This window comes from Xenopus laevis, chromosome 1L (genome assembly GCF_017654675.1).
Source record: "Xenopus laevis strain J_2021 chromosome 1L, Xenopus_laevis_v10.1, whole genome shotgun sequence".
NCBI classification, from domain to species: domain Eukaryota; kingdom Metazoa; phylum Chordata; class Amphibia; order Anura; family Pipidae; genus Xenopus; species Xenopus laevis.
This window is the reverse complement of record NC_054371.1, coordinates 221,957,936-221,978,926: the sequence shown is the minus strand read 5'-3', so window position 1 is coordinate 221,978,926 and position 20,991 is coordinate 221,957,936. Positions and strand designations below refer to the sequence as shown.

Sequence of the window (20,991 nt, the reverse complement as noted above, 5' to 3'; positions counted from 1 at the left end):
GTATTTCTGGTCTCCTGCAGAGCTTTGTGTTTACTCACTCGCCCTCTTCCCACATATATATTGCCTGTCTCCTTTCCTCCAGCTTCTGATTTCACTGAAACAGTATTAACGAAATTAACTGATGACTTTCACACCGCTAAGCACCAAGGGCATCAGGAGGACAGGCGATAGTCTCCATTTCATTTTCATCTGTGAGACAACAGCATGGCTAAAGTAACCTAATTACCCTCTAGATTAGCCTCTAGCCCACCCAGTGGCATTTATTACTGGTAAAATTACAGTAGTTTTTGGCAAGAATTCATTTTCTTCATTCCTTTCAGAAGTAGTGGACCATAAACTGTCACTAGTTGATTATCATTAGCATGTAATGATTTACAGAGTGCAATGTGTATAACATTTTACAATTTAAATATTCTTATCTATTGATATTGCTGGAAATGTTGTTCATCCCAGGTCCTGTATTTTTGAGGCTATAACAGCCTTAACTCAAACATGACTGCCTAAGGAGCACCAGCAATCACTTTGTTGCTCATTGATCCCAACAAGAACCCACAGCAACTCAACTTCCTTAAAGGAGAACTAAACCATTTTATTAAAATCCCCTACCCCCTACCTACATAGACCCCCCTCCCTGCTCCCCCCCAGCCTAAGTGTTACCCTGGGTTGCCCATAACTCTTTACTTACCCCTCGTTGCAGATTCAGGGCATCAGAGTTCATGGACGCCATCTTCTTTTCTTTGGTAATTTTCGGGTCTTCTACCGGCGCTTCTGCAATTTAAGTAGCTTTCAACGCATGCGCAGTTGTTTGTGACTGGCAGATTGTGGCAACTGAGCATGCGCAGACACGTCGCTCTCTTCCTGAAGATTACCCAAAGAGAAGAAGATGGCGCCCATGAACCATGAACAGTTAGGGGCATTTACCCAGGGTAACACCTAGGCTGGGGGGGAGCAGGGAGGGGGTCTATGTAGCTCAGATCACTGAGCTGCCAGGCTCAAACACCAGAGACAGGGACATTCAACTTCAAACTTCAATTTCATAAAAAACAGTAAGAAATAAAAGATTGAAATCAATTGAGAAAAGTCTTTATTTCTGGTGAAAGTAACTCAACTGAAAAAAAGTGTTTGGAAGGTGAACAACCCATTTAATGAAAACCATAATTGTCAACGACTAAATAATGTTATAGAATAAAGTCTATGGTGTTGGGCTGATAGTAGTCAGGATTATACTGGCACTAATAATAACTAATCTCATAATAAGTCTACATTCACTTCACATGATTTCAGGTGAGAAATCTATATCTCCATCTTCAACTGCTCCTGCATATGGGGGTGTGGAAATAATCCAAAAAGAACTACTTTCATTGATGGCTGGAGCCTATGCAGCAATGTTTCTCTGTGGTTAGGTTTACATGTAGTTGGTGTTCATTTCAGACTAACTGGCATCTCCTATATATACAATTCTAATAGTTCTCCAGCACACGTTATAAACTTTCTACAAAGGGATGCATGCAAATTGATATGTTCACCTTAACATACCTTGCATCTCAAAATCACAAAGGTAGCAGCATTCCCATTTCATAAATATAAAACCTTTTGTCTTCTATATAAACAAAGCTATGGAAAGAAGGACCTACACACCTAACATTGCAATTCCTTGATTTCCTCTGCTACTCCCGAGTCATTGGGCTCTCATGATAAACCCACAAACCTACTCTCAATCACACTGAAGAACACAGAAAAGTCTTGCAATGGACAAAGTGTCCAATCTATGGAGGTGGCCTATAAAAAGGAGTTTAAAAAAAAAGCTAGGCTTCTTCTGTAAAGTGACTTATAGTGCTGGTCAACATATTTTACATGACTTCTAAATTAGATTTTGCTGCTGCAGACAGTCTCTACTCAATGTCCTTGTATATCTTGTTATTGTTATTTGTAATCAGTCTAGTCATCTCCAGACAGGAAAGAATCATTAATCAAGAGTAGAAAGTAATAACAAACATTAACACTTCCATAATTAAAATGCACACCATAGCCCACTAAGCTACAGATCCATATTTCTCCCATGCTTGCAATACAACAATGCATTAATCAGCTTTTCTGCTGAAGGTAGGCTGCTAGGAGTCAGAGCTAACTCAAAATAGTTTTCCTTCAAGAGACCAAGCAACGTAAGCCTAGATGTAGCAGCAATGTGCTCAACAACACCTTCCTCCATTTTTCCGCATTCCCTGCTTACATAGTTTGTAATTTGCAGGGGTATAATGAGCTGTTGCCTAGGCCTCTTTGACAAAATACAATAAATCATTTCTTCAGCATTGTTTTGTTTTGCCCCTTGATAGTTAGACTATGACAATAACACATTGATTTCAATATTTTAAGAAAATCTTGCATTGAAGCTCTACTCCTGGGATGTTAAAGGAGTTTAGATAAGCAGTTTCCTTGTTGTTGTTGACATGTTTATTTAGTATTAGAGTGAACAAAATCACCCACAAATCCAACCAGCTGTTCGGAATGTAGTCACTCCCATAGCAACAAATCAGCAATTAGCCTTGATCGCTCTTGTGCAGTTAGACGGCTGGAAATCATTGGATAGCTGGTTAGTGGATTGGGGCCAATTTACTCAATGTTATCTCAATGTTGACGCAATGTTAGGAATGTGTGTTTCTTTATTCCTTGCCTCTCTTAACAAAATGATAATGATGGTAATGATTTCCCTTTCAATGACATGAGACTGCTGACAATCAAAATACACGTTTTCAGTTGAGTGTGTAAATGTCACTTATTTTGACTTTGAGAACAAAAAAGCCCAGACTGAGAAGATTAATTCAGGGTAACCTTGCTCCATCTTGTCTCAGACCACCACGCCAAAACCTAAACTTTAGTTTCTACTCTTACCTGAAACTTTTTTTCTCTCAACCAAAGTTAAAAAAAAATAATAATAATAAAAAAAAAAATATATATATATATTTTGATATCAACTTGTTGGAGTCAAATAGTTTCAGATGACCCCTTGAGCAGGTGAAACAATAATGGTGATATGTCTGAAAGGGAATAGCATTAAACCTCTGTAGACATTTTTACTTGGTAGAATAAAATCAGGCCACAAGGTCACATAATCAGATTGAGTTCAGGCTGCAAGATAAGCGTGCCACGTTTTCATTTCAGAAAGCCAACTCTTGGTGTCTTGAATTGAAACCAACAGGTCACTCCTAGGGCAGGAAAGAAAGTGCTTTGTAGTCCTTGTTGGCTTGCTGGGTAGATGAATAGAAGACTTTAGACCCTAGAACTGTCATAGGTTTTACTTTAACAAGTGAACAGTATGGATATAATGAAATCCCATCTCTGTCTCTTCAGTTGAACTTCAGGAGGTCATCACTAGTAATGCCGCAGAGATTTCATCCATCATATCACTTCTGAGCCTCTTGTGGCTTTGATGGAAATACTATACAAACACACATAGTGAGTGACAGAGACATTCCATTTTCTGCCGGTAGAAGTGTTTCAACTTTATTGTTGACACAAAATATGAACTTTTATAGATTTAAAGATTCCAAGGGCAAAGCCCCAAGTTTAACATGATATTAAAAAGGACACACATTTGTATTTGTCATTTGAGAAAAATATCGAAACTTTAAATGAAAAAATTAAAAAAAATAAGTCAATGGGAGGTGAATTTTTAATGTGCAAGCTATTTCATTTTTTTTGATTAATAAAAACATTTTAATTTACTTTTTAAAAATGAAAAGATCTTGTGAAAAAACTCAATCAAGGTTAATTTAATATTGTATTGCCGTGAACACAATCCAAAAAACCTTAAATTTGAAAATTAATAAATCTTTCTATGTTGATCATTTTGATTCAATTTCAACAAGACCATGTTCTTACTGTTTTTGTGTGGGTTTTCTTTTGGTGCTCTACTTTCTACAATCTAAAAAGCTGTTGGTTAATTGGCTTTTATAAAAGTGCTGGTTTGTAGGAAGTTGTGCTTCCTTTCAATTCGGGCTTATTTGTGGGGTAAAATAGAAACTACAATTGGTGTTTAAAAGATAATGTAAAAAAAGAATTCCTGAAAATGATTGAATGAATGAAGAATGGAGAATGAAATAAAAGGTTCATGTTGTTGCTTCTCTATTAGATTATTGGGTTAATAAATTACCTTCTCAATGGGGGTTCCATAGAAACACGTACCAATGTATTGTGCAGATCATAATTTGAAAGCAATCAGTTCACTTTTGGTTTATCAGCTTTCCCCCCAAGGCTTTGTTGTGTGTATTAACGCTCCAGCGGGGGGCAGTTTGAAACAGTCGGGTTGACCTTTGCAAGGGGAGCAGATGTTTTATGAAGTGCCGCTTGGAAGATTAGTTTTAGTTGAATCAGATCTGGAGCAGCAAAGTGACTTTTGTGGCCTAAGTGAAGACACTGGGCTTTTTGTATAGGTTTTGTTTCCAACCCACAGCGAGAGACGAGGCAAGCATCGCTGGTTTGGTTTGCACTTTTAATTACATTGATTTTGTGCAATTCTGATGGGGGAAAATCATGGAATGAGCACGCACTCCTGTAACACACCAGGTTGGATAAAATCTTGATATTTATTCCATAGGTTAAAAACAAATGTTCTAACGTGCTTCCTATCCAGAGATACGTAATCATAGGCCTATGATTACGTCTCTCTCTAGATACAAAATGAGTTAGACTGAGAAGATTAATTCAGGGTAACCTTGCTCCATCTTTTCTTAGACCACCACGCCAAAACCTAAACTTTAGTTTCTAAACTCTTACTTGAAACTTTTTTCTCTCAACCAAAGTTAAAAAAAAAAAAAAAAAAAAACCTTGTTTTTAACCTATGGAATAGGTTATTCCCCAAGCTACAGGTTCAGGGTGCTGCACCCAGGCCACCAACCCTCGGTGAGTGTGAACAATGCTCATACTGTTTGATTTAGTTTGCAGAGAATGCTGAACCCTTAAAAGACGGGCCTGGGGCCACGCACCCAGATCAAGTCCTATATCGGGTGAGCTTTGGTTTTTCAGCAGTAGTTTTTGAGCATTTACTGTTTGGATAAAGCTTTTCTTGTTTGTGTTCTCAATTCTGATGGGGGCTAAATCAAGGTATGAAATGATCAAATTAGAAGGAAAGCATGCAGATCAATTTGAGATCAAATGCCAAAAAAGGATGTTATCCAAATGTACTGGCTCCTCTCTATCTTTAACTCTATCTTTAACTAGATGGTGGGATAAGGTGACTAATGGCACAGGTATGACCCACCTGTTTTTCAATTAATGCAAAATGTTTTTTACTTATAGGTTTCAGACCTGCTGAGGGCCCTGGGCAATGTGCGGCCATGCAAACGATTCATTTTTTATAAAAGAGTGAGGGATTGTACTCGGGAAGGGCAAACATAAGGTGTTATTTTCGCCATGGGTAAACTGTATGCTATCTGCCTTTCTTATCTTTCTTGCATACCTGTATTGGCTTGTGAGAGCTGTAGGGACTGAATTGCAATATATATGATTGGTTGCATGAAATCTTTCCTTGTTCATTATCAGTATATGTTAATAAGGCTGACGCGCCTTGTAGGGCGCCATCATTTCCAATAAGAAAAGAGTTTCAATAGAACAGATTCAGTTGCAAGGGAGGAATTTTGTTTAATCATGTTGCCACATCCAGCAATAAAACACTAAAATTCTCAGCCTACAATAAGTATTGATGCCTCATGATTGCTCGTGAATCCAGGTTATCCACTTAAGCAGGTTCCCAAGCCCGTCGACATCACACAAGATCATTTTATGACATAAGTATCCCATAAATCAGTCCCAGGAGCCCAAGTCCACAGAGCAGAAATCCCTATGACACCGCTTCATAGCTGTAATAGTTGATAAATGACAGAGGTTATGAGCAAAAACTCCAGAGTGGAACGGAAGAAAACAGCACACGGAAATGCGCTTCATGCTGACTATAGAACTAGGAAACTACAATTGGAATTAAGAAGATGCAACTGTTCTTTATTTTAATGAGACTGCAGATACATAGATTAGGTCAGAAAGAGACAGACGAGGCTTTATTGGCCATCCTGAGACATCATAGAGTGATGATTTGGTGCCTGGTGTCTCTTTATCGATCCCCGTGCTTGCAGATGGAGACCAGCATTGCTGACCTATGAACTTTTCTTGAGCTGAAAGGGAAAGCCATTAATATTCATGCTGAAGTGCTGCTCAAACTGATCAGCTCAAATGTTACCGAGTCTAATAACGAAGAACAAGAGGCTTCTGGGAGATAATGCTGCTTTCCATTTCAGTGTTAGTTAACCCCATGACTACCAAGTGGCACCTGCAGTGTGTCATAGTGTTTTGCACTGATAGAATTAAATGAGTCTCCATGACCTTTCCCTCAGATGAGCATATCAACAATCAACCTGTTTTCGGTACAAGACACAACATTTGCTTCAGGGAATAATATGAGCAAATTTCATTTAATTATACATTATTGCACGGAGTATTTTAGTTGCAGTACTTAATTATCTACTACAGATGACTGGATAATGTTACAGGATAGATTATCTTTCTATACCATCATTTTAGCCATGGATTTTATCATGACTCTCCATGCTCCGCAGGTGCAAAATAGTTTTGGTTGCTTTATCACTTGCAGTACCAACACTTTCCAGTATTGTTCGGGACCAGATATTTTGCCTAGAAGCAAACAATTCTTTGAAGTGAATATAAATATATATATATATATATATATATATATATATATATATATATATATATATACATCAAAACATAATATGTATTGGTCTTAATTCTTTAGAATTATATTTGTTACATGATACACCTATAAATGATATTTAAAAGAAGAGTACAATGAAGCTAATGAAGGATAACGCTAAAATTGAAGGTTGATGTATGTATCTCTGCTTTCCTAGCCAATTAAATGAACAATTCAAGGACACTTTTATACAATGCAATAAAAGGAAACCTTTTTTTAGAGCCAATACTTCAAATAATAGCCGATCAAAGATGAGAAATGCACTTTAAACCTAAAGGAAGATGACATTGCTTTATAAAAGATTGACAAAGGCTCTATAATATTTATATATGGCTGCAATATATACAGTATATTTGCAAATTTTGTATATAGAAGATGTATTATGAAAACCTCAAATGACCCTCAACATAGTGTGGGACTTGCCCACCGGGATACCAGGAAAACTCAAGGTGGGCCCAGGTGTCAGTGGCCCTCTTGCTTCTAACCATTTAGCCTATTTCATGGTCATTCCCTATTCTTTATGGGATAAAATGCTTAATAATGGAAGAATATAATAAGTAGATATAAAAGACTAGGAGAATAAAGAGGTTGAGTGAGGAAAGGAGGAATAATAGTCTGGAAAGTGGGCCCATGGTCTAAGGTTTTCTGGTGGGCCACCTGCATCCCAGTCTGACACAACAACACAATAAGGATATATAAACATGTACATATTCAATTCAACACCAACTGCAGGGAAAAGTGAGGACCATAGGAGTTCTCCAAGATGGAGACAGTAGGTCAAGATGACGATCATAGTGCAGGATGGCAACAGTAGGGCAAGGTGATGATTATAGTGGAAGATATAGACAATAGGGTGAGATGATGATTATAGTGTAAGAAGAACTTGACTAATCCTCTTTTTAGATAGCAATAGAAAGGGACATATAAGCCTTTAATTGCCAATTCTCGTTGCTCTTGCTATACCATAGATTGACACCATAGGTTAACTCACAACATAATGTAGATCAAAGAAGACCTAGGAGCCATAGGATCTATGGCATTGTCACTCCAGCATTTAATTGCCAACGCTGCAAATTCGACTGTGGACAATCCGGGTTAAAAGGAGGAACCTAATACATTTGTGTTTTCAAAAATCATTGATAAATTTGCACTTTTTCCTATTTATTTTCTTCCTTTCAAATGATCTCTTTAGCCACTTGTTCATTACAGGGTAAAACAATTATATGGAGGGAGTGAAGGTACCGAAGAAGCCTGTTTACAGGAGGGACAGATTAATTATCAGGTCTCCTAATAGTACATACTGTATCATGATTTAAATGCATCACTAACAAAACATTCATAACTATGGAACATTCTTATTAATTATTCATAGTGTTACAAAATGTTATTAGCATTTCTACGCACCCCAAAAAACCTATAAAGTAATAGAACTCTTTCACTGCTAAAGGTCCAGTAATGAAAACAGTCCAGCTCTTCTACACATAAGACTCCAGAGGGGTCACTTTCTTAGACACAATGACTTTGTTTATTACCAACAATTCCAGCATCATTGTGGTCACCAGAGGTAGTGCAATGCAATTGCTCTCAAATGTTCAACAATTGCTTAGGAAGTTTTCTGAATCTAGTTGGTGTCATTTCTGGTGTAAGGGTGATTGATGTATTCTTCTTTTGATGCAGTGAACACAGGGAACCCTGAAGCTATCAGATGGTTTGGAGGTGGCAGTAGCTTCAGGGTTCGTTTGCGTCAATAGGAAAAGCAGTGCTCAATTGGGTGCAAAGAAGTACAAGGAGCATATGTTGACTTAGAGTTCCTCCACAATTGACGGCTGCTATATTTGCATGCCCAAAACTGCATTTATGCTCATAAATGAATCTTCATTTCTAACAATGCCTTTTCCCACAATCACTTAAAAAAATTGGCAGTTTTTAGGTGGAGATATGTTTATTTTTTTGGAAAATGATTAGTGATGGCTGAATCTGTCCCGTTTCACTTCGCTGAAAAATTTACAAAACGCATTGAAGTCAAAGGGCGTCAAAATAATTTTGATGCCTGCCAATTTTGACACAGGCAACAATTATTTTACGCGCAACTCTTTTGTCCAAATGCATTAAAATTAATGGGCGTCCGAAAAATTTTGACGCGGGACAATTTTTATGCACGACAATTTTTTTTGTCACAGCGAATTTTCCATGCCTAATTTACGCCTCCATTTCGCAAAAACATTCGCGCTGGTGAAGTGTGGAAATTCGCCACAAATCCATGCTTGTTCGAATAAATTCGCCCAAAATGATCCCCCAGAAATCCCCCCCGCCAAATCATGGCAAAATTTAAGTGTGAACGTTAATACATCTACCCCCTAGTGGTAATAAAGTTAAAGCAATTTAAAAAAAATGATCAAAAAAAATAAGCAGATAATTCTTCAGAAAATTGGTATAAAATTTTTGCCCTAACTAAGCGATGGTAGTATTTAATTTCTCATCTTCTATTGGCTTCTTGAGTCTCCCTTGATCTATTCCAATGCAATCTGCATTTTGTACAGACGGCTCCACTTACATCTGTGCCTTTAACTAGCACCAAAAGCTCATAGCATGAGCCTTCATCCATGTGACAGCTGCGGCCAAGGGAGCAATTTATTCCCGACAGCTTTTGTAACGCCCACCATTAAGGGACATAGAACCTATCAATAGATAATTGGTCAACAGACTTGGTACTTGCCAACTGTTAGGCCAACAAGGCGGCATGGAAGAAAGAAACAGATTGCGTCTCTTCTGTATTAATGAGTGAGAAGTTGGAAGTAGGGCACTGACTTTAGAACTTGCTGGAAACAATAGGAAGACACTTCAGTGCAGACAATAGGACTCTCAAGTATGTTAACTAAACAGTGAAAGCCACATGTCACCTCTGTCTCTGCCTGCCACATGTGTTGATTAGTATTATAGGCTTTTTAGACGTAGCTATGGTCACTAGAGCTTCTACTGATATCAATAGAAATGTGCATATGTATGGGGCTCTTTGTGTAGAACAACCTACCCCCTGTGCTTTACTGAATATTTATAGGAAAATAAAAATAAATTAGCATTTTTTCCTTTCACTGCAGAATATAGCAGCTGATGGTCTGCTATCCTACCATCATATGTTTCTTGCCAATGTTTCCTATTGGATTGTCCGTGCCAACACAAACTCCATATATAATAGAATTAGGACTTGGCATCTCAGAGCAACTTGCCACCAATTAGAAGATGTGGGGTCTACTTTCAGCAAAGTTATGCCATCAGAGTCTTCCAACGCATTTGGTGAGACAACACACTAGGTCATGGATCTTTTCATGTTTGCAGACAATCCTGGGCTGCTGTCATCTGCTTGTACCCTGCCCCTTCCTAGAGGACATTATGGGGGTTATTTATCAAAGTCTGAATTTATCTCAATATTTTCTGCTACAAACTCCGATCAAATCCGTTCAGTCTTTTTATGCTTATTTATTATTACATTTTCTTAAAATTTGCTTTGCGGGGAAAAAAACTTAGATTTTCGCGATTTTTCCATATTTTTATCAGATTTTTGCGATTTTTTCAGATTTTTCAGCGGAAAACTTCAAGTATTGCATGAAACCCAGCCCACATCAAAAAATCTGTGGGACTTCTCCCATTGACTTGCAACCTCGACAGGTCTGAGATGCCGGTTTTTGTGATTCTGACTTTTTCCATCCTCTGGATTTAATACGAATAATTTGTGATTTTTTAAAAGTCAGATTTTCATGATTTTTGCGTTCAGAGTTTAGTAAATAACCCCCTTTTGTCTCAGTAATGCAAACATCTATATGGCAGATGAAAATTATTCCAGTAGCACATTCAGTATCTCATGCTAATTCCTTCAACCTTTACCGTCCATTCAAGAGAATGTCGAGCAGCGTCACTATTATTCGTAGATCAGCAAAAGTCATAGTGCCTGGATGTCATTTAACTACAAATCCCAGCATCCCCTACTGATCCCCCCCAGGAGGCCTTTTGGAGCTGCCCGATCTTAAAACAAGCCCTCAGTGGATATAAATGCTATCAATACAAAACAACCAAACACATCCAAAGAAGCTTTCTTTTTGCAGGATGTATCTGTCACCCTCTAAACTCTGAGCTCTTCAGGGTCAGGTTGCTAATAGACAATTTAACAATTTTTAAAAAAAAATCCCATGACTGCATTGTTACATCGCCAGACGCTTTTCGTGAGGCTGCATAATCTCATGTCTAATGAGTGTTTAGCACTTCGCACTGCTTCCTAATTGCCAAATATTTGATGCTGTTTCACTTACAGGTCTTTTGTTCTCGGGCCAGAAGGCCGGGTACTGTGTGATATGAAACAATGATTCGTTCTCTTGGGGAAGGGGGGTTTAAACATTTTTTTATGGGCCCACAGTTTTACTTGTTAAACAGATACCACAAGGGTTCTCTGACCATGTTCAAGTTGTACAGGACAGAGAGCCATTTGTTTTGTGCTGTTGGAAATGTTGGGGGAGCATGTGGAGCTACTCTCTAGTTGCCTATTGTTGTGCTACACTTTTCCAAGCCTCATTCAGGCCTGATTTACTAACAGTTGCTGAAATGTAAGCAACATTCACTTCATTTAAATGCCATCAATGGGGGACTTACATTATGCCTCTGTATTGGACAGGACTTTTCTCCCTTTTCAACTCTACATACTCTGGTGTCACAGAAAATTAATTTGGTTATGTAATGTCATCTTTTGGTCAAGATAACTTTTTTAAGACAGAGTTCAAAAATAATAATAATGTAATTTTCTCCTTGTCCTTGTGCAATGGCAGTACCCAGCAAACCTGGTACATTGTGCAGTTTAATGGATTAAAAGTTTGGTTACTTGCGCTAAAGAAGCTAATGGCATTAAGAAGTGCATAAAAGGGAATATCTTCTTGTATGGTGGGGTCAACTAGGTACATCATTGCCTAATGTGGGTGGCTAGGGTTGCCATGTTTGCTAGTAAATATTAATAGCCTATAGTGTAGGCAGTGAGGTGGCCATGTCAACAGAGCAGGGTGGGTAGGACTGGGAAGATCAGGAGAGCTGGATGTGGGGCTTAAATGGGCAGGTCAATGGCATAACAGTTGAATAAGTTAAGGGAATGATATGAAATTTAAGTTACCAGCAACAGGTAAATTTTTATATTAATGTGGTCATGATCCAATAGGATTTTCTAACCTGACCAATCTCAGCTAAATATCAGCTAGACAGGCCTTTGGATACATAAATACATGGTCCTATAAGCTGCTGACTTGGTATAGAGAAGTGTTCCTCAACATGTTGCTCATCAACCCATTGGATGTTGATCCCAGTGGCCTCAAAACAGGTGCTTATTTATGAATTCCTCAGATACAAGTTTTTGTTGCATAAAAACCAGGTGTACTACCAAATAGAACCTCCTGTAGGCCACTAGTCCTCATAGGGGCTACCAAATAGCAAACCCCAGTTGCTTGTGTTGCTCCCCAGCTCTTTTATACATTTGAATATGGTTCACAGGTTAAAAAGTTTGGGGACCAGCTTTTATTGACCCACGTATGGCCACCTTTGTCTGCTTCAGAGCATTGCAGTTTAGCTACAGATTTGCTAACCCACTGATATTTTACTGGGTCAGCCATTAAATCAATATATATATACTGTATATATTTCATTGAATAAAATAAACTCTAAATAGTATAATAAAATTATTTATATGAAAAGAAAAATTGAATCTAACTGGAGCCCTTCTATGATTATACATGGCATCCATCTCAACTGTAATTAGGAAGGAAATTGTTCAGGGTGTGGCTCCTAATTACTATCATTAATTCCCCATTGTAGCGACAGACTTCAGCTTCTTCTAATCCACGTTAGACCAACAGACAGCCTGTAATTGGGTGCTACCTTGCCCCCTTCTGCTGGAAGGTGGATTATATGTCCACCACCTGAGTCACAATCCCCAGATGAGTTTCTTTTGTTGCTCTGCACAGAGACACTTCTGTTCTGTATCAGTGAATGAATCTCTGGGAGACATTCTCTGTCTCATCTCCTTCTTTGGCCCTAGGATATAGATCATTGCTGCCTCATCATACTCTTAGTGTTTTTCTGGTCTTTCTCTCTATTTCTTGTTTCTTTTTTGTAAGAGAAATTCACGGCTCATTGCTGGAGCTTCGGAACATGCAGAAACTGTGAGATCTCCCTGGTATACGAAGCAGATAATTTAGCTTAAATATTACCTGGTGGTATTTCACTTCATCGCTAAACCATGAGCATTGGGCCTGATTTGTTCAGGATAAGGTACAATTTAAATTGAAAAGATTTAAAATATACAATTATCCATGACTGCAGCGTCTACAGAAGTGCGGGTGGGGCGGAGTGATGCTTATTCACATTAAACACAGGTGATTTTTGCCTATTGTGCAAAGGGAAATGGACTGTGCAGTATTGTGAAATCTATACATGGAGCACCAGCACTTCTTACTCATGGACACAGCTCTATCATCTGTTTAAATCTGAAGTCTTAGTATAGGAGCTGCAAACTTTTGTTGGCTTTCATACGGCAGCCCTGCTTTATGGCTGAGATTCTAGCTATCGTATAACAGAGCATTCTGTCCCAGTGGCTGCACAGATCCTATCTGATCCCCATTGGAAGCAGAAGTCCTGTCCTGCTTTATGGCAGCTGAGATTCTAGCTATCTGTATAACAGAACATTCTGTCCCAGTGGCTGCACAGATCTTATCTGATCCCTATTGTAAGCAGCAGTCCTGCCCTGCTTTATGGCAGCTGAGATTCTAGCTATCTGTATAACAGAACATTCTGTCCCAGTGGCTGCACAGATCCCATCTGATCCCCATTGTAAGCAGCAGTTCTGTCCTGCTTTATGGCAGCTGAGATTCTAGCTATCTGTATAACAGAGCATTCTGTCTCAGTGGCTGCACAGATCCTATCTGATCCCCATTGTAAGCAGCAGTCCTGTCCTGCTTTATGGCAGCTGAGATTCTAGCTATCTGTATAACAGAACATTCTGTCCCAGTGACTGCACAGATCCTATCTGATCCCCATTGTAAGCAGCAGTCCTGCCCTGCTTTATGGCAGCTGAGATTCGAGCTATCTGTATAACAGAACATGAGTCTGGCATTGACAGCGCTAGGAAACTGGGCAATCCTGACATAATACACAGATGAGTGGCACAATGGAAGGAGCTAATCATATTTACAGTGAGAACATTTAAACAATTGCATTTGAAGTGAATCAGTGTGAATGGGCAAATCATGGAGGAATAATATAATAATCTCAGAAGGAGCTTTTTTTATTAACATGGGTTTTATTTATAATCCTCAAAGCCTCAGGCATTTTAAAAGAGTTCAGTTACAGACTCGGGGGAACTGGTAGAGTTAAATGAGTTCTTATTTCAAAGAATTGAAGGTCCCTCTAGTGTCTGTGATGAAGAATGCACCTATCATTGTGCTGTACATGGCTAACAGTGAAGAACACATTGTAGGGTAAAACTAGTGCTGTATGAAACATTGTTTCTTTCATGATGCTGTTGCACGCCATTGCTCAGTGGTTCAATACAATCCTCGAATTAGCTGATGAGTTGAAGTACAATATGGCAGCTTTCACTTATGAATAAACAAGACCATCCAGATGAATAAGGAACTGTGTGAAGTATGATCTATGGCAATAATGGAAACCTACCATGATTCTATAATCTATCATGCATTAATTAACAGGGAATTGTTTTTCCTTTAATTTTGTTTATTCTACGGCTCATGTGAAAGTTGTAAACCTTTAAATAAACTGCAGTGAGAGGCTCTGACACTAAACAGGTAACGTTTTCATTTCAGCTTCCAGAATTTAGGAATGTGCCTATTGTTGCTATTTAATTTTGAACATAAGAACCACATAGGTTATCGTTTGGTATGTTATAAAATGGACAATTCTAAACAACTTTTCAATTGGTCTTCATTATTTATTTTTTATAGCTTTTAAATTGCTTACCGTCTACTTTGGATTCCTTCTAGCTTTCAAATGGGGGTCACTGTCCCCCATCTAAAAACAAATGCTCTGTAAGGCTACAAATGTATTGTTATTGCTACTTTTTATTACTCCTCTCTCTATTCAGGCCTCTCCTATTCATATTCTAGTCTCTTATTCAAATCAATGCATGGTTACTAGGGGAATTTGGACCCGCGCAATCAGATTGCGGCAAATTGCAAACTAGAGAGCTGCTGAATATAAAGCTAAATAACTCAAAATCACAAATAATAAAAAGTGAAAACCAATTGCAAATTGTCTCAGAATATCACTCTCTATATTACTAAAAAACCTTTTTAAGTTAGCCATAACATGGCCAATATTGAGTTGGCAGCCATAAAAACCTATTAAACTGAAATCTGGTTGGGTTTGGACAGGTATCTGTTGGGTCAGATAGTTGAACCCCTTCCAGGTGAACATCTGATGAAAGAACATGAAACAAGAGCAAATGTAATGTCAATAATGGTGACCAGGTGCATCTGTAGCTCCTGTAAATCAGGGATGTTTATCTGACTATACTACAGTTCCAAACTCATACACATGGTGGTGTCTGGTTGACAAACCCTACCACAAATGGATCCATTTACTCAGTTTTATTGCAACATTTTTGATTGTCCAGACAAGAAACAGGAGCCCCCAATGGGCAGAATGTGTGTATTAGTATAAATATTTCTCCCCTGTTCCATGACCTGTATTAAAGCTCTTGGCCTTTGAAATGGTTGTGAAACTCCTCTATGACATCATATCTTTATACAATTTTACAATAGGGGGCACATTATTCACTATATATATATTATGTCATCATTCAGTGTGGAACTACACAGGTGCTACCTATACCAGTCCATTGGATCAGAGCAATGTGACTATTCAAATACATTAAAGCCTGTCTAGTTGTAATATAGTATAATGTTCTTTGCTACACCCCAAGGCAGATACCCTGATGCACCTGGACTGAGACAACAAGGGCCCTCCTAGCAATCACTGGGGCCCCCTCCGGACACCCCAATTCTCGTGTCCCCCCCAATACACTAGGGCAAACTCTCTCCCGGCGTGCACATGCACCAATGTTGGCTCGGCATGCACATGTGAAAACGATAGCCCGTCATGCGCATGAGCGAACGCTGGTGCCTTGCTGCTTGATAATCTTTTTCTTTAGGGGGCCCATGAGGGGCTATCGGGGAGTAGTTCTGGGCCGGTGGTGCCCATGAGCGCCAGGGCTCACCGGGTTTTCTCCCGGTGTCCCACCGGCCCAGTCCGATCCTGCCCTGACAATAGAATAGCATCAATACATTGTGAATTCTTGTCATATTTCCCAAGAAGACAGAGAATGCAATCCCAGGGAACAATGTGTGACTTGTGGGGAAGGCTTGTTTCAGACCTCCATCGGGCGGCTGATAATGCAGAGTGCCCTTTTCTCTGTTTGCCAAATCACGTTGTGCAGATAAATGAGAGAAAAGGACAGTACAAGCGCTCAACAAATACTTCCCACTAATGGAAATCCTTTATTTCTTTTTTTTTTACTAAATCCACAAACGGAATTTGCATTTTCTACTGTCTGATTTCTAAGCCGCCGACAATTATATCTTCATGTAATGGGATTAAACTCCTTAATGCCGGGTGGGTGGGAAAAGCCTCCTACATTTCTGTTTCCATTAGTTTCTACAGAAAATGCATACAATGCAATACAGGTACTATTATTAAAGTAAAAATGTCCATTTTTTTTTCAATCCGCCCAAAGAAATGCCATGTGAACGCTTGGGGACTGTGAAGAATCTTTGCATTAAGAATCCTTGAATGTCATATCTTTGTATTTAATGAAAAGCTTATGCCAAACTGTTCATTGTTACCTAAGCCGTAACAGAGAGCTTAGGCGATGGGAAAGGGAATTTTATATTTGTGTACTCTTATCAAAATTGCAAAGCCGCTATTAATAAGGATTTTATCCCGAGATTAAGAAAATGTAAATATATACTTCCACCCTTACCAACTCTCATTGGTGCATTGTTCGTGTATAATTACACAAGTTGACATTAAAATATATACTGAGGTCTTTCTAGGGAATAGTATCTCCCCCCACCCCACACACAGATAGATATTTAATCCTTCATGAGGGGAAAATGTGTTTTTTTGGTAGATGGTAGATGGCATTGGTGCTTATCATTGTATTATGTGGTTTTGCATAGTTGAGTCAAAGCTGTGCCATGCTTGGGTTAGTCTATAAACTAAAGGATGGTTGATTGACCCATTGTGAAGCTACTGTACCTTATTGACCCAAGAGTCTCCAAGTCCCATTTGTCCAGCCCTAATTACCGCTAGAAGTTTTGCTCTAGTGTAAAGAAGCTGAAAATGTTTCTTGTTCAGTGAGGTCACCAAAAAAGTGGATCTTTGCCCAGTTTAGCCAAGCACATGCTGCGCCAAATAGGCATCATCTGATCCAACTATCTCATCATACTACAGGCTTAGGAGAGGTGGCCTTTGTCCTACAAGATTGTCTCACCTACCTGATAGATATCCGGCAGGCAATCAGAAAGGCCCCATACAAGTGTCAAGGAACTGCCAACTCAGGGACAGATTAACAGACTAACTTGATCATAAATTACTTGGCTGACCAAAATGCTGGCAGTCAAGGATATGGACTTTCTTCCTTAACAGAATAAGAACTTGTATACATAGGAAACACATTAAAGACAAGTATACATGGTCATCAAAGTCTTCCAAGATGACCTCATCTTATATATTCAGCTCCAATGAAAATCTAGCTAGGAGATTGAGTTTAAGATGATGCACAAAATAGCTAGGTTACAATTCAATAGATTACAAATATTGAAAAGGGTAAGTCTAAATGTACACTGTATATACTGAGTCACCATAAGGGCAGCTGATACTATCCAGTATAAAGGCTTCAAATGCTTTAAAGTTTTGAGGACCCAAAAATGAACTTCAGGGATATTAACAAAAGGGATCAGTGTGCTGCACTTGGCATACAGTATATTTACAGCAGTTGAGATTGGAACCCAAAAAAATGTTTCTGAATTTTCTAGGCAACTCGTTTATATCAAAGGGGTAGTACCACGAATGCTGTCAGTAGAACAGGTGCTAACAGCATGGAGCATTCATGCATAAGAAATTAACCATGCTGATGAGTTTGGCATTGAAATACATGGCAGCAACACCTGCTGGTATGAGCTATTGTTGGAGCATGCCCTTCTTTTATCATTAAGTCACTGTTCAGCATTATGGGGTTTTCTAGCCATAAACACCCTAATAAAATTAGAGAGTCATGGACTTCCTAGAACCAGTGGCTAACAAAATAAGGTATATTAGGCAGTTTCATGTCACAACAGCTTGCAATCCCTAAGTTATGAGGGATGAGCTTCTGAGATGTTCTCCGTCACTTCATATCCAAGCCTACTGTCCTTCAATGTTCACTTGACCTACTGATATCCTCCCTGTCAGAAACATGTAGTCAAGTAAGTGATTGCTATTTTTGATCCTCATCCTGAAGGCAGCGATGAAAAAGACAGAAGCCAGTAATATGACTTTGAATATACACTTTAGACATATTATTTTGACAGCCTGTTCTTATCTAGTACATTGCCTGATCCTTGTCAGCGTGACGGAAATAATAAAGTTGTTGTTATTTTTATTTTAATGGTGCACTACAGTAGGAAAATAGCTCTTAAAAGGGATGATGCCATCACAGACTGATTCCATCGCAAGCATAAACAGCACAAGTTACTTAGGAGTCCCAGGTTATATGCACTAGTTGATACTCTAGGCTGATTGGCTAGTGACCATACTTACTTGTGTTTGCCACCTTCTCTTGTTCTGGCTATTTGTTTAGATGGCAGAATCCACTGAAATGTTTTACATACAGTATATTGCAGAGTAAATATGTACTGTAAATTAACTGTGTGTAAAAACTTGCTAACTTCAACCTTACTGTAAATAGCTGAGACAACCAAAGTATCTCAAAGCAAAGCAGCCAGTGTATGTATTTTGTAGTTATTGATTATTAGAAGAAGCCAACTCTGCATGTTTGGGAAAACATTTGGTAAATTGCCCACAAGACTCTACAGCCAGGCAGAGGCATTACAATCTGTGCCCCTGTAATTAATGAGCTCCAAGACCTGCCATGGATTTTGAACTTTATGAGCACAAGCATATAAGCACCATTGTGATATTTGTACTGCGTTCAGCCTCTGCTCTTTGTGATGCAAACTCTATCCTCGTGGCTGTACTCAGTTCAACCTCTACTCCTTGATACTCGTACTCAGTTTAACCTGTACTCCTTGATACTCGTACTCAGTTCAACCTCTGCTCCTTGATACTCGTACTCAGTTCAACCTCTACTCCTTGATACTCGTACTCAGTTCAACCTCTACTCTTTGATACTTGTACTCAGTTCAACCTCTACTCCTTGATACTTGTACACAGTTCAACCTCTACTCCTTGATACTTGTACTCAGTTCAACCTCTACTCCTTGATACTTGTACACAGTTCAACCTCTGCTCCCTGGTGGTTCTACTCATTTTAATCTTTACTATCTTTAGTATTTGTACTCAGTTCAGCCTCTACTCATTGGTATTTGTACTCAGTTTAACCTCTGTTCCATGGTGTAGTCAACCTCTACTCCTTGATGGCTCTGTACTCAGTTCAACCTCTGTGTCTTGGTATTTTCACTCCATTTATCCTCTTCTCCGTGGTGTAGTCTACTCCTTGATGGCTCAGTAGGCAGTTCAACCTCTATCCAGTGGTACTTGTACTTAGTTCAATCTCTGTCCCTTGGTTCTTGTACTCAGGACCTCTACTTATTTTTTGTACTCAACCTCTACTCTGTAGCACAGGAATGCACACTTTCAATATATTTGCAATACTGCTAATCTTTCCCAACGATTGAGGGATAAAGGGGCCCTACAAAGACTGTTGCTATCTTGCTTTAGTGCCACTCTCTCACCTTTCATCCTACAAGTCCTTCTCTTATACTTACATGAAAAATATACAGCATATAGAATACAGACCACTAAATAATCTTGCCAGTGAATAAATTCCATTCACCTTGCCCTGTTAATAGCGACACTGTTATAAAAAACAGATCTGGAGCAAGTGGTGGATCTTAAATGTGCTCTAAATTTAGTGTTCATTCCTGTTCAGGTGATTAAACTGTAATATCGGCAAAGCAGGAACAGAAATGAAAAGGCATAAAAGGAATATTACAGAATTATGCTTTACCTTTATTGTACATACAGATAATAGGGTTGGCAGGTTTGCAGCGATGGAAAAATAAGCAAATTAAGGATTACGGAGCTGCATTAATTCTCTATACGAGGGATGTCACTTGATGTGTTAAACCGTGTTTACTAATGGAAGAGAGGGTTGTTTCCTTTTACATTTGAATATCAGCAATTTAGCATTTATACAAGCATCTCATTAAATAAAACTCGCTGGAAGAACATAACCTTCTGCATGTTTAAGGGTATAGCAGCTTTTAAAGGTGACTATACCTTGAGTTTTTTTATAATCATCTCTTTCACTTTGATTCCCTTCGCAGCTGTAATGGTGCTGCCTGCAGACTCAGCTCAACATGGAAATCCATTGTTTTCTAGCTGTCTACCCACATCCTTCCAAATTTTCCATATGATGCGAATCCCTGGTTATGATCAGAAATAATAATTGCAGTTCCTGGTCATTGACTGTAACCCTGTTTCGGCATGCAGTGCGTCGAGCAGGAATATATATTTCGTTTTTCCACAGTATTCATAGTTGTTGCTTAACCAAAAACTGGCCAGTAGGGAATCAACAGAAATGTGTCCATAATTGAATTTGGAATATCCTTGATTCTTTTTTAATCAACAATTGAGGTGAATCCCACAGATTTGTTTTCCCTGCTGCCGATGAATCACAGGAGAAATCTAATAAAAGAGTGGCCATTAAGTGACTGTCAGCCGAAAGCTTCTCAAGTCTAATTGGCTTTCTGGTCTTTTTTTTTTACTTTCTGCTTTATAGAAAATCAAGGGAGTATCTTTTCATATTTTTAATTAGATGACATAATTGGTGGAGATGGTCCATCTGGGAGGCAATTGTGATGAGCGGCAGTTTAGTGGTGAGAATAGAGTTTTACTGTAGTTATAGATATCTCTGCACGTTTATAACACCTTGGCCTGGCTAAACGGAATGTGCAGTGCAGGTA

At 38.8% G+C, this 20,991-nt stretch overlaps 1 protein-coding gene across 1 annotated transcript in view; it reads left to right on the top strand.

The window, feature by feature from the left end:
• Nucleotides 1-1,942: 1,942 nt before the first annotated feature.
• The window catches only part of dcc.L (DCC netrin 1 receptor L homeolog), a gene marked incomplete at its 5' end in the record, with an annotated part of 292,799 nt that continues 273,750 nt past the window's right edge, over nucleotides 1,943-20,991 (top strand). The window contains 3 exon segments of the mRNA NM_001085785.1: nucleotides 1,943-1,972; nucleotides 4,800-4,817; nucleotides 8,651-8,662.